The following is a 13,815-nucleotide window of genomic DNA, read 5'->3' as shown; positions in this document are numbered from 1 at the left end:
AGCAGTTATTATCCATATGAGGCATCAAAAGGTTGTGTATGGGTTGATTTTAGGGTGTTAGCGATGACGTATTTGTTATATAGTATATCCATAGGACTATGTGGATCAGTCAAACCATATTAAAGAATTGGATAAGTGACAAATATTTATTTATCATTTATTATACAAGTAAATATTATTAACTTAGATAATACCATAAAATTTATTTATAGTAAAACTAATTGAAAGTATTACCCTCCACAGATTGCTATAGAGTACGTAAAATGCATTACATGGTCGGATTTTTTTTCGAATACAAACCAAAAAGCACAAGCATTACTTTCCATATTTCTTCATATACACAACTATTACCATGCAGCTAGCACAACTAATATGTAAAGAAGACCAACATCCGTTGCACCCAAAAACCTTGTCTTTAAATGTGCATCGCTCGTAGCGGGAGTTTGGTGGCATTGGTTTGGGTCGTTATAGTATTGTCTTTGCTCAGACAGTAACAGAAACCAATGTTATAATGAATCCGAAGTAAGCTTACTATGAACATGAAGGAAAGCGTGAAAGAACCAGTTGACCCATTCAGTCAAACTTTGCAGTCCCTCCTACTGATGTTCTCTGCCAATTAGCAAACAATAATGTCAAATTTATGCACTTAAGAACTTAATACAGCTATATTTCAATTGTCAACACGGAAATATAAATCTATACCAATACAGGAAGCTAAAAAGCCATACATTTGATCATTCACCTTCCAAAGCAGTCTTTATGACCCTATAACAAGACGTTTGATAGTTAGCCGAGTCAACCATTTGACTTTTATTTACATATTAAGTATAAAAAGTCAAATGATCAAAAGTTTATGGAACCTATGAGTTTTGAACCAGAACACCGATTATTGTTAAAAACAGAACAATAGCGAGTTTTTTATTAACGCGATAAACTCAATGTTAGATCCTAATTTGTGCTACAATATCCTTTAGTTCAGATTCAAGCTCTCTGCACGCTCATATCAATCACTCTCTACAAATAGCAAAATGTATTTATTATCCACTTGTAACCTTTTCTCTTGCAATTGTAAGCTTTTATAAAATGAGTTTAAAACGATACAAATACGCAAATAGATCAAACTTAAACTTCAAACTCGTATATGAAAGACATCAAACAAATATTCTGGCTCAGAAATCACAGTGAATGAAGCAAAATTAAGAATCTATACCTTTAGAATCAGAAAACGATAACACCGCTTGATTGTTACAAATCAAATATGGATCAAACTTAAACTCCAAACTCGTATATGAAAGACATCAAACAAATATTCTGACTCAGAAATCACAGTGAATGAAGCAAAATTAAGAATCTATACCTTTAGAATCAGAAAACGATAACACCGCTTGATTGTTACAAATAAAAAATAGATCAAACTTAAACTTCAAAGTCGTATATGAAAGACATCAAACAAATATTCTGGCTCAGAAATCACAGTGAATGAAGCAAAATTATAAGTGTATACCTTTAGAATCAGAAAAAGATAAGACCGCTTGATTGTTACAAATCAAAATTGTGTTCAAACCATGTGTATGTAAACACTTTAAGTTGAACCCGGACTGTTTTTTAACGGGCCATATAACCTGACTCTGGAAGGTTTTTTTTTTTTTTGGTTCGAGGTCGGGTTGTGTTCCGCGACTTGACGGAGGTAAAAACAAAAAACCCAATGCGTGTTTATTCCCGGTGAGTAGTTGGTTTTTAAAATTTATATGTAAACGGGTTAACGGGGCAACCCATTTGTATGTATACACCTAAACTCGAACCCGTGCTGTTTTTTAACGGGTCATGTAAGCTGACCTGGAAGTTTTTTTTTTTTTTTTTTTTTGGCTTTGGGTTCGGGTTGTGTTCCGGGCCTTGACGTAAGTAAAACCAAAAAATCCAATGCGTGTTTATTCTCGGTTAAAAGTTGGTTTTAAAATAAGTTAGATGTAAACGTGTTATCGTAGCAACCAAGTTGTATGCAAACACTTGAACTCAAACCGGGCCTGTTTTTTAACAGGTCATTTAAGCTGACCCGGAATTAAAATGGAGAGGCGCAGGTCTATTTTGGGCTCAATCTGATATAATAACCAAAAGCAGTTTTTAACACCTTTCATCCTTGGTTTTTTGTTTAGGGTTCAGCTCTGTTTTTTAATTGAGCGAGTAGTTTTTTAACTTATGGTTGGCCCCTTTAAAAATTTAAACCAAGCAGGATTATTTTATATTAACCTCATCTAACACATGCCAAGCCCAAACCGGTCGAAATCATATGACTGCTTGGATGAAGATCAATCTTAGTATGGTTGAAGCTATATATTTTAATGGTCTTTGATGACTTTATAAATTTATAGTCTTATATAGAGTGTAAATAGGCCAATTCGAGCCCGATTTGACTGGTATTTTTGCTTTGTTATAAATGTAGTACAATTATCATCTTTACTAACAGAGCAATAGTTGCTTAAAGTAAACCATATGCAGAGTTAGTAATCAATATTTGTATCAAAATGAAATGTTGAAAATAATAGGGGTTTTGAGAAAAATGGTTAACCGTTCTAAGAATTCAATAATATAAGCCGGTTTCTAACCGGCGGTTGTTGGTGGACCTGTTAGAAATCGGTTAACCGGTTAGATCGTGCACCTATACGTAACATCACTTAAGTTTAGGCCAAATATTTTTTTTAAAATATTTTGTAAGCTTATCTATCTATATCTACATCACATATTAAGCATATTATATGGAGAAAATGGTGATTATACCAATCTTTGGAGACGCCGCTAAAGTTCAATGTAGGTTCAGGGAACAGCTATCGCGCGCGACCTTAACCTGCAATTGCAATCAACATTATGATGTAATTATAAACAACAACAAAACTGACAATTTCAATTGAATTTAACGGTTATATGTTGTCATAAAAAACATATTCCAGCAGTGTCAAATGAGATGGATTACAACACAAAAAACTTCATAAACACTAAAAATACAAATGCATCGTTATGATCTGGTTTAGAGTGAAATTCGTAAAAAGAAAATATCGTTGCGTTACTCATGCATCCGGTGATACCCGGAAAGTAAGTCATAAATTGGGATGAATCAATGGCGGTGTGGCTATAAAATTAAAAACGATTATTAGACAGAATTCATTTAAGAGTTTAAACAAACACCTGGTGTGCAAAGTGCAAACACGTTTAGATTATAATACCAATTGAACAGTTCGATTAAATCCATGAAACGAATATATATCATACCAATTGAACAGTTTGAAAATTTAAGACCCAATCATATATCACTAACCAATCTAAAAAAAATTACAAAACCATAACATGATAAGAAACCATAATTCTATAAGAATCTTCAATTAACAAAGTAACAAATCGAAGAAGTCCAATACCTGTAATCGAAGAAGCCATAGCCCAGGATTGATATCAGAAGACCAGAACTCAGTTTAATACTCTAATTCAACCAGAGTAGAGTATAATTAATCCAACCAGAGTACGATTAATAAATCAGCGCCAACACAATCTAAAATCAGATTGAAACCAAGAATTAGAGCATGAGAAATCAGAATGGCAAATCGAAAACTGATTACCTTTATGGTTTCATTGGTCGCAGGAGAAAATCGAACCAGAAGGAGGTGGATGTGCTCCGGTGCTTCGAATGGTTGTAGGTGGGGCCAAAACAGATTTTAATTGAAGGACCGTTGATGACACGGAACGTCGCCGGAGATTGAAGATCCATAGATTGAATTACGCCGGAGACTTGAATGGGTGCATTGAATATTGCGGCGTCTCACGAGCCAGGTGAAAAGGCGCCTATATCCTTACGCGTGTGGCGACGTGGTCGCTCATCTTTTTTTGGAGTCACTAGATTTGTTTGATTTTTAAATGAAGGTTTCTCATGCATTTGACCCGAATTCATGGGCATGAGTCTTACCAAACCCAGATATTTCTTAAACGAGTTATAACATCTAATTAAATTAACAATTATTCTCACCAAATTATTGATGTAAAAATTCTATAAAATAGGATACAATAAAAGTTAATATCCTATTTATTTAAGATATATATATATATATATATATATATATATATATATATATTATTAAAGTTAAAAAACCAATTTGATAGTAAAAAAATAAACGGGTCTTGGGTCTCATCAAACCATAAGTATATTTTTAACTTTCATAAATATTATTTATAACTAAAAAACCAATTTTATAGTAACAAAAATATACGGGTCTTGGGTCTCATCAAAACCATATAGCTTTTAAACCGGGTTATAACATCTCATTTATTTGTGAAATAATTTATCATCAAACCATAAGTATATTATTAACTTTTATACAATAAAAAAAATATAAATTCAAAAAATAAATAAATATTAAAACAAACAATATAAAACAACCACCGTAATACGGGGGATAAAAACTAGTATATATATATATAAACAAAAATTTATGAGTATTATGTGATATTTGATATGTAAGTTAACATACGAATATACATGTTAAAAAAACTTGGCATCCAAACCGAATCGTTGATACAAACCATTCTTGGTCAAATAAATCAAATAAACGTTGACTGTTTTCATTTGTGTTCGTCGTTTGTGTTCACGAACCCTTTTTTTATTTGATAAAAGTTTAACGGACGAATCTAAACGCCTTATTCGGTTCGATTTGATTCATATACAGCCTAGATGTCATCATTCAATCTTAACTCAGATAACATGTCATATCAAAGTTATATTTCTAGTAAAGAATAATAATGGGTTCTTTTGGACTACATAACTTCTATCATTAAATATGGTATAACTCGTCAATTAGACATTCCTCATTGTTGCTCACCATATCAGTTTTATGATGCTATCTTACTTTTCTCACCACGTCTTTTGTTATTTATTTTGATAGCTCTATGTTGTTGTAGTTGTAAATTGTTAGTTATTGATGTTAGAAGTCTATCTAAAAATAACATTTTTATTTCTAAAGATAAAGCTAAGGTTTGTTGTACCTTTAGATTTTGCTAGGCTCGACCAATAATTTTGTTTTATAAGATTTACTGGACACGTTTATTATAGCTTTCTTGTTTTAATAATCATCTTATTAAAAGTTAATTTGGTTGTAACTATAAATTATAAATACGATGTATTAATAAAACAGATCATTTTTATTTAAAACTTTAATTGTGTACTAATACCAACTAAAATAACAAAAAAAAATGATCTTATCAGTTGAGGTGTATAAGCAGGTGTAATTATCAATATACAGCAAATGCTGACTCAACTCAATCGCATTTAACGATGATGTAGACATTTTTGTCCACAATTACCAAACATATGGTATAACCAATGTTGTTGAAACCGGACCGGACCGGCCGGTCGAACCGGTCCGACCGGGATTCGGTCCACCGACCGGTTCGGTTCACATAGTTCGCTCGGCTGACAGAGAACCGACCGGTCCGAATCGGTTCGGTCGGTCGAACCGAAAAGCCGGACCGGTTGAACCGGTTTTCTTGAGAAAAATATATTTTTTTGAAAAAGAAGCTTGATCCGTCATTTTTTACCAAATTTGTTCAGCCGGTCCCGGTTGAACCGGTCTTCTAAGAGAAAAATATATTTTTTTGAAAAAGAAGCTTGATCCGTCATTTTTTACCAAATTTGTTCAGCCGGTCCGACGGGGTGAACCGGTGAACCGGTAGGCCGTCCGGTTCAGTATCCAGTTCGGTTATAAAAACATTGGGTATAACCAAACTCACAAGCTTTCATATGCAAATATGAGTGCAAGTAATTGAACTCTTTGTCACAAAATGATTAGGTAATCTTTGGTATGAAAAAATAATATTAAAAATGAAATAAATTATTTTAAAAGAATGAAAAAAAAGGATGTCTGGTTGATGAACTTAATCATCATCATCATCGTACTTAGTATATCTCATTAATAACGAAGCTATGACAGGGTTTGAGAAGGGTAATATGTAAACACTCTTACCTCTACCCTATGGAGATGCTGCTTCTGGTGAGACCCCCGACTCGATTGTAGTTTTGCTTCAAGCCTTGGACATAAGCCACATAACACTCAATCATTAGGACACCGGCTGATTGGTGCATGTACTCTTGTCTTTCGGCTTTCAACTTAATGAAATCAACAATCATATAAAAAATTCAATATATCAAAAACCATTCATTTCCAACTCTTAATTTTCATTCCATTCAACTTTCACTCCACTCTCTACGACATTACGTGAAAACAACCACCACCACCATATGACCACTACCAACACCATCACCACCACGACCACTAGATTACACCGTCACCACCTGACCACTATCAACCAACACCACATCACTAGTTGTTGGTCAACACCACCGCCACTGTAGCCACCTCCACCTTTGCTTGACCAAGGCCACTACAACCGATACAGCTACCGGCACCACCACCACCTCTATTATTGTTGCCACCACCAATATCGCCAGACAGCCACAACCACCATCATCGTGGCCATTGCCAATTTTTTATGTTGGTAAATTTTTATTATTTTTATAAATCAATAACTTTGTCATTTGTATTTCAATTATATTTTTTTACTTCTTTTTATACCAAACAACATAATGTAATCAATTATTCAATTTTCATAAATTAACCAACAAGACAAATGAATAATCATGATTTATTTCTTTCATTTGTCTATTCCATTTTCTCGTCCATATCTTTCCTCTTTATTCAGTTACTCCATACCACCGTTATATATTTTCTAAATTAAATATATAAATTTAAAAGGGGTTGCGGCGCAGCTTGTTGTCCGTTTGCCTGCCACTCTATTGTAATCGTTTTATAGTAAATTATAATGAAATGAAAAATTTCACAAAAAAGAAAAAAATTAAATAAGACTTAAAAGATGAGAAAAGAGGAAGACTAGATTAGATAAAAATGGTCACACTCGCAAGCAACTACTTATAATTAAAAAAAATGTGAAAAACGTATAAATATGTATACGATGTTGGCTTGATACGAAGAAACAATGAAATGCCTTAGAGCATTCTTATTCAACCGATCAAATTTTGTAAGAGATGCTTTTATATTTTAAAGAGTGGTTTTGGGTATTGAGAGTGGAGAAGAAAGAAAAGAAGAAAGAAAATATAGTGATTTTTCTGTATATTTAAAAAGTTCATGTATCACCTTATAAATTTTTTAATATATATTGAAAGTAACTATGAGTGAAGGAGAGAGAAAAATATTGATAAATGTATGGAAAAGTATTATTTAATTAAAAAAGAGAGAAAATGTAATGATTTTTAATGTAATTTTGGATTTGAAAATTGATAATTGGATGTGAATGGTCTTATTAAGGTTATGACACGTACATAAAAATGGACTAAAACAGAAAAGTATAAGACAATCAAGAATGAGCAAAATAAGAATGCATATAATTAATATAAATAAGCATTTCTATCCATACATTCTTACAAAACAGGTTAAATGCATTACATGTTCAAAAGTTATTATGTGTTGCAACGGGCATTTGACGAAAATTCAGCTAGCATCAGTTTAATTTGTTGTGGTAAAAGATCTATGACAGTTTTATATCTTACCAAAGTTGATGGTTAAAAAGTATGTATGTAAGTTAAAAGAAGAAAATTTTCATTATCAAAATTAAAGAAACGTGTGAAACTTTTATGACAAAAATTCAATAAATTAAAGTTTGTAACTAAACTTGAATTGTGAATAAATATATTTGTGACCAAAGTATAGTAAGCTAAACTTAGTTCAATCATATGCTCTAGAAGTATTCTCTCTTTATATTTTAAAGAATAAAAAAAAATGTTTAAATTCACATCTAAGAAGAAATTTATGTATAGTTTATTAATTAACTTTGTTTATAACGACAACTTCTGAACTATGTAACTTCAATTCTATGAAAGATCAAACCACATGATATAAACGCTCATTATTTAAAAACACAAATCGTTATGATCAACATATTGATACCGCTATTATTAACATTATGATTAACACTTGTGGATCAAGACAACCCTATCTGTCAATATCAGTGTTCCAAAAACAAATATGTGGTTCTAGAAGATTACATCATTCGGTGAATATTTATCATGTAAACTCACATATTGTATTTATATGTCTAATGTTATGTTAGATTACTTCATTTCTTTCCGGGCCGGATTATATTTTTAAATAATGGTAAGAAGATGTTGAACAAGATTGTCTTTTCATACAACGAAGATCCAAGTTTTATGTCTTTCTCGAAAAAGGTGTAAATTAGAAGTAAAGTTAGAGAATAACAGTTATCATGATTAAAAATAACTTATTGTTTTCAAACAAGATAGATTACATATTACCAGATGATGACCTAAAAATACAAATCAAGTGTTTCTACAATTAGCTTTATAATAAACATATATAATGTTTAAGAAATCACATGGCAAGTTGTATGAATCAATAATACAAACCTTTTCGTTTTATGCATCTTTTAAGTTTGTTTGAAAGGCACTTTTATGAAACACATGTTAAATTTGTTGTAATACAGTTAAAAAAACCGAATGACTAATACGAAAAATATAATGATGGTATTAAAGATCGTAAATTAAGGGTTGTTATAATGGAGATATAAAGTTCACAGACAAAGGATGATTTAATGTTTGGCACGTAAAATTGTTAGGGCATGAATTTTATGCTGAGGATCCTTAATCATTAACTATCTTATGAATAGATTATCCTTAAGATATGTATCAGGTTATGAAGGATCAATGATCATCGGTATTATTTGTTTACTAATGATTGCGTTTAGTATGGTGATGTGTTAGACATGTATAACAACTTTAAGATCCAGTCTACTGTATCTTCCACTACAAGACACCTGCAGCACATGGTTAAGACTGAAGACTAAGCCAGTGGAAGAAGGTGCAGAATGACATGACCAATTACTGAGTACTAAAGACGAGATATGTTATTTTTGAAGACGTGCTTGGATCAATTATCCTCCTGGAGAGAGTTCTTTAGTTGAAGTCTGGATCTGGGATCCTTAGTCAACATAACTATTAATGGACGAATTTCGTATGAAGACCGACATTTAAATAACAACAACGGCTCCTAGACCTAGTCCACCACTTAATTCGTTACTAAACGGCTATTAGCACGTGGTCAAAGAGTACGATGATGAAGAGTGGAAGACTAGCGGGTTTATAGGACTTAGTTGTTAGTTAGTTATTTGTATTTTTTCTTTATGTATCGAGTTGTGATCAACATCAGAAGACACGCATTCACACATACTCTAGCTGCTAAGTTATATGTATTCACATACTTAGCATTCATTGTATCCGTTGATCCACAACTCCAACCCTTGTAACCTTTTTTGTGATTAATAAATTGGTGATCGACGAGTTGTCATCACCCGGGTTTTATTTATTTCGATCTGAACAAGATCGAAGGATTTTTCCTCGCAACAAATCTCGGTGTTCACTCCATTTTCATTCATTTAATCGATATTATTAGCATAGCACTATTCCTCACTTTAACAGATTTGGATACATTATCCTTAGCAGATTTTTGTCCAAAACAATTTGGCGCCCACTGTGGGGCAATTGGTGCTATAATCCATATTACTCCATTCAATTATCGATTTTTTCATACCCATATCACTATCAATGGCCTCTCAATCAACCTCTGCTTCATCAACCATGCCGTCATCAGTTTCTCTCTCATCAAGGACTTTGCCACCGATGCCTCCGCCAATCACAGGAGCACAACGGCCTGCTGCTGCTGGAAGCAAGACGCAACTACCAGTCTTCCAGAGCTTAAAAACCGTTGCTGCTGCGCCGGTGGTTAATACTAACAATTATGTTTCATCTATGTTTTCGCAGGTAAAAGCATACATGGAGCAGCAGAACAAGACCAACCAGAGGATCCTTTGAGAGATAGAAGATCTCAAGAAGACTAAGAGGCTAGCAGAGGATCACACTCCTCTGATGCCCAGGATGCTGGATTTCACCAGTCGAGGATCCATGGCTCAATTCTCGCAAGGATCATCTATCCTTCAACAAGGGTCCATGGGTCAACAGGCTCAAGGATCCTCACTGTTTCACCCAGGATCATCTATCCTTCAACAAGGGTCGATGGGTCAACAGGCTCAAGGATCTTCCCTGTTTCAGTCAGGATCATCTATCATTCAACAGGGGTCCATGGGTCAATAGGCTCATGGATCCTCACTGTTTCAGTCAGGATCATCTATCCTTCAGTAGGGGTCCATGGGTCAGCAGGCTCAAGGATCCTTATCGTTCCAGCAGGGATCATCCGTTATTCCACCAGGATCCTCCGGGTTATATCACCAAGGATGCTATAATTCCCAACCTCAAGGATCCTTCCTTTAGAATCAAGGATCCTTGGGAGTCCAACATCAACGATCCTCCGAAGTCCATGAAGGAGACTTCATCCCATGCAGACTATCGCGTTGGGTGGTCCAACTCCTATCGCTGATTCTTCTTATCCCAGATACTCATCCGAGATGCCAACTTTCGCCCAGCAAAGAGGTAATTTATATGATCCTTTATCCTTAGACGCTAATCGTGGTTCCTTGCAGGATGAAGGTATCAACCAAGTTATGGCCAAGGAGTTACAGAAGCTCAAGGATATGATATCCAGTGTTCCCGGGGTGATACGACCAATCCCCGAGATACCTGAAGGAAGCCACAAATTATTCAGATTTGCTCCACCTATCTGTGATGCTGAAATCCCGAAGCGATTCCAAACCCCCGACATGAAGACTTACGATGGAACCACTGATCCTGAAGAACATGTGGTGCAATACAGAGAAAGGATAGAGACCAACCCCATCCCTGAGAGACTCAAGCAAGCTTGCTTGTGCAAAGGCTTTGGATCCACACTTAAAGGATCAGCATTAAAATGGATGCTAAGTCTTCCTCCCTTTTCAATTACTTCTTTTTCGTACTTAGTTAACTTGTTCAACAGTTAATTTTCCTGTAGCAGGAAATTTGAGAAGTTAACTAGTGATCTATACCGAGTTATCCAACCAAGTGATGAATCCCTTAGGGATTTTGTTACGAGGTTCGACAGGGAAGCTCTGGAAATCCCTAATCTTGACATGGCTATTGCTGTTGAGGCCTTCAAGATGGGACTTCAGAGGGGCTCCCCCTTTTATGATGATCTTGTGATGAATCCTTGCAGGTCTCTAGATGAAGTATGGAACATAGCGTTAAGGTTTATACGGCTGGAAGATGACAAAAGGATCCAAGAAAGATTGGGGGCTCAAACAAAGAAAGAATCCTCTGACAAGAATAAAGGATCCTCGTACAGGAACAACAACTCGAAGCCGTACAACAAGTTCAACAATCAAAACGTACGAGCAGTCGAGGAAGGGGATGATGATGAAGACTACCCCTGCATCTCCGAGTATTGTTTCTCCGTAGATACCCATGGATTGATTTGTGCCATGAAGGATCTAGGAGAAAAAGCAAGGTGGCCCTGAAAGAGTGAGAAGACGACCAACTTCAAAGACAAGTCTAAGTGGTGTGCCTTTCACGAAGATTTTGGCCACATGACAGATGAGTGCATTGGCTTGAGGAGGGAAATTGGATACCTCCTGAGAAAGGGTCACTTTAAAGAACTCTTGGGAAGGAAGAAATCCAAGATCCACGATCCTGAAGATCTTCCACAAAAAGCAACACCACCACCACCAGACGCTCACATGATCAACTTCGTCTCCAGAGAATACGACATGATTCAAACTTCTTGTCTCACAGAAGAATTCGAGTTGGACGATGAAAGAAGACCGCTCATCCCCACTACTCGAGTGACTGATCAGAGAATCTTCTTCGACTCGAGGATCCAGGATCCTCACTAGGATGAGCTGGATGTGCGAATGGTCAATTTCATCTATGGAGGTTCAGACATATGTGGAACTTCTTTCTCTGTAGCAGGAAGACTTTCCAAATAAATCAAGATGGATAACGGAGACCGACCAATAGTATCCACCACCTTAACAACAGACAAAAGGATCTTTTTCGATGAGGAAGATAAACTAAACATCCAGGATCCTCATCATGACGGTTTGATTATTACTTTATTTATCGCTAACCATTATGTACGCAGGATCATAGTTGACGGTGGGAGCTCGGTCAACATCATCCAGCATGATGTCCTTAAGAAGATGAACATACCAGATTCAGAAATCATCCCTAGAACATCAGTACTAGTCGGTTTTAGTGGAGAAACCAAGAATACATTGGGGGACATCAACCTCTCAATTTATATCGAAGGGTTAAATTCATACCAGAAATTTTGTGTTATTGATAACCTTTCTTGTTGCAATGTTATTTTAGGTAGGCCCTGGCTGCATGGAATGAAGGCCGTAGCCTCAACTTATCACCAATGCATCAAACTACCTACTCCTTGGGGAGTTGTGAAGATACTCAGTGACCAAGCGGAGGCCAAGAACTATTATTCTTCATCAATGAAGCCAACAGCCAAACAAACTATAGCATATCAACCACAACAACATCCTAGGGACGTGCTGGAAGCTCTGGAGAAAGACCTTAAAGAGTATCATTGGACCCCGAGGATCCAGAGATAAAGGTGTTCCTAGGATCCAGTATCCCCAGTAAGATTGAGGAGGATTTAGTGTCCTTCTTAGGGCGAAGAAAATCTACCTTTGCCTTCAAGCACTCAGACATGACAGGTATTTGAAAAGAGGTAATCACTCATAAATTAGGCCTTGATTTATCTGTTAAACCCGTCCATCAGAAGCGAAGAAAATTCGCTCATGAGAGGAACAAGATCATACAAGAAGAAGTTGAAAAACTTCTTAAGGCCGGTATGATCAGAGAGGTTCAATATCCTCGATGGCTAGCTAATGTGGTCGTTGTTTCAAAAAAGAATGGAAAGTGGAGGGTGTGTGTCAATTTTACGGATTTAAACAAGGCATGCCCTAAGGATCCTTTCCCATTACCACATATAGATTCCATGGTGGATGCAACGGCAGGACATGAAATGCTTACCTTTATGGATGCTTCCTCTGGATTTCAACAAATTCAGATGGAACCATCTGATCAAGAGGATACAGTATTCATGACTCCTACCGGCATATACTGTTATACTGCTATGCCGTTTGGACTAAGAAATGCAGGGGCAACATACCAAAGACTCGTCAACATGATGTTCAAAGATCAGTTGGGCAAGACTATGGAGGTATACATAGACGATATGGTGGTAAAGTCGAAGAAAGCTGAGGATCACCTTAGAGACCTCGAGGAAGCATTCAATATCTTCGACCAATATAACATGATATTGAATCCATCAAAATGCCACTTTGGTGTTAAGGCCGAAAAATTTCTGGGATATATGGTGACTAAAAGAGGAATTCAAGCAAGCCCCGAGCAGATTGAAGCCATCCTTAATTAGAAGTCTCCTGAAAACGCCAAGGATGTCCAAAGGCTCACCGGAAGAATAGCCGCTCTCAATTGGTTTATCTCAAGATCCTCCGAGAAGTGCAAAGATTTCTACGACATCCTTAGAAAGAATAAGAAGTTTGAATGGACGGAAAAGCATGAGGCTGTGCTTACAGCCTTGAAGGATTACTTATCCTCAGCTCCGGCTCTAATGAAGCCTGTGGATGGAGAATCCTTATATCTATATTTAGTTGTCTCGGGAAATGCAGTAAGTGCCGTCTTGGTAAAGGATCACGAAGGTGAACAACATCCCGTCTATTATGTAAGTAAAAGTCTTCTAGATGCTGAAGCCAGAAAACCAGAGTGATCAGGTAGAATGGCCAAGTGAGCTG

At 35.9% G+C, this 13,815-nt stretch overlaps 1 long non-coding RNA gene across 2 annotated transcripts; it reads right to left on the bottom strand.

The window, feature by feature from the left end:
• Positions 1-260: 260 nt before the first annotated feature.
• On the bottom strand, positions 261-3,689 carry LOC143626657 (uncharacterized). 2 transcript variants are annotated; one of them, XR_013152460.1, is made up of 5 exons: positions 3,606-3,689; positions 3,408-3,538; positions 2,776-2,842; positions 729-765; positions 261-609 (listed from the first exon to the last, which is right to left on the bottom strand). It is a non-coding gene; the product is annotated as an uncharacterized LOC143626657 (long non-coding RNA). The 2 variants fall into 2 exon arrangements; XR_013152461.1 differs by lacking the exon at positions 729-765.
• Positions 3,690-13,815: the final 10,126 nt, after the last annotated feature.

The sequence above is a fragment of the Bidens hawaiensis genome, unplaced genomic scaffold, assembly GCF_021521415.1.
Source record: "Bidens hawaiensis isolate Kalapana, Puna unplaced genomic scaffold, B.hawaiensis_p1.1 tig00004474_1, whole genome shotgun sequence".
Classification (NCBI taxonomy): Eukaryota; Viridiplantae; Streptophyta; class Magnoliopsida; order Asterales; family Asteraceae; genus Bidens; species Bidens hawaiensis.
The sequence above is the reverse complement of the archived record's forward strand: the minus strand, read 5'-3'. Positions and strand labels throughout refer to the sequence as shown.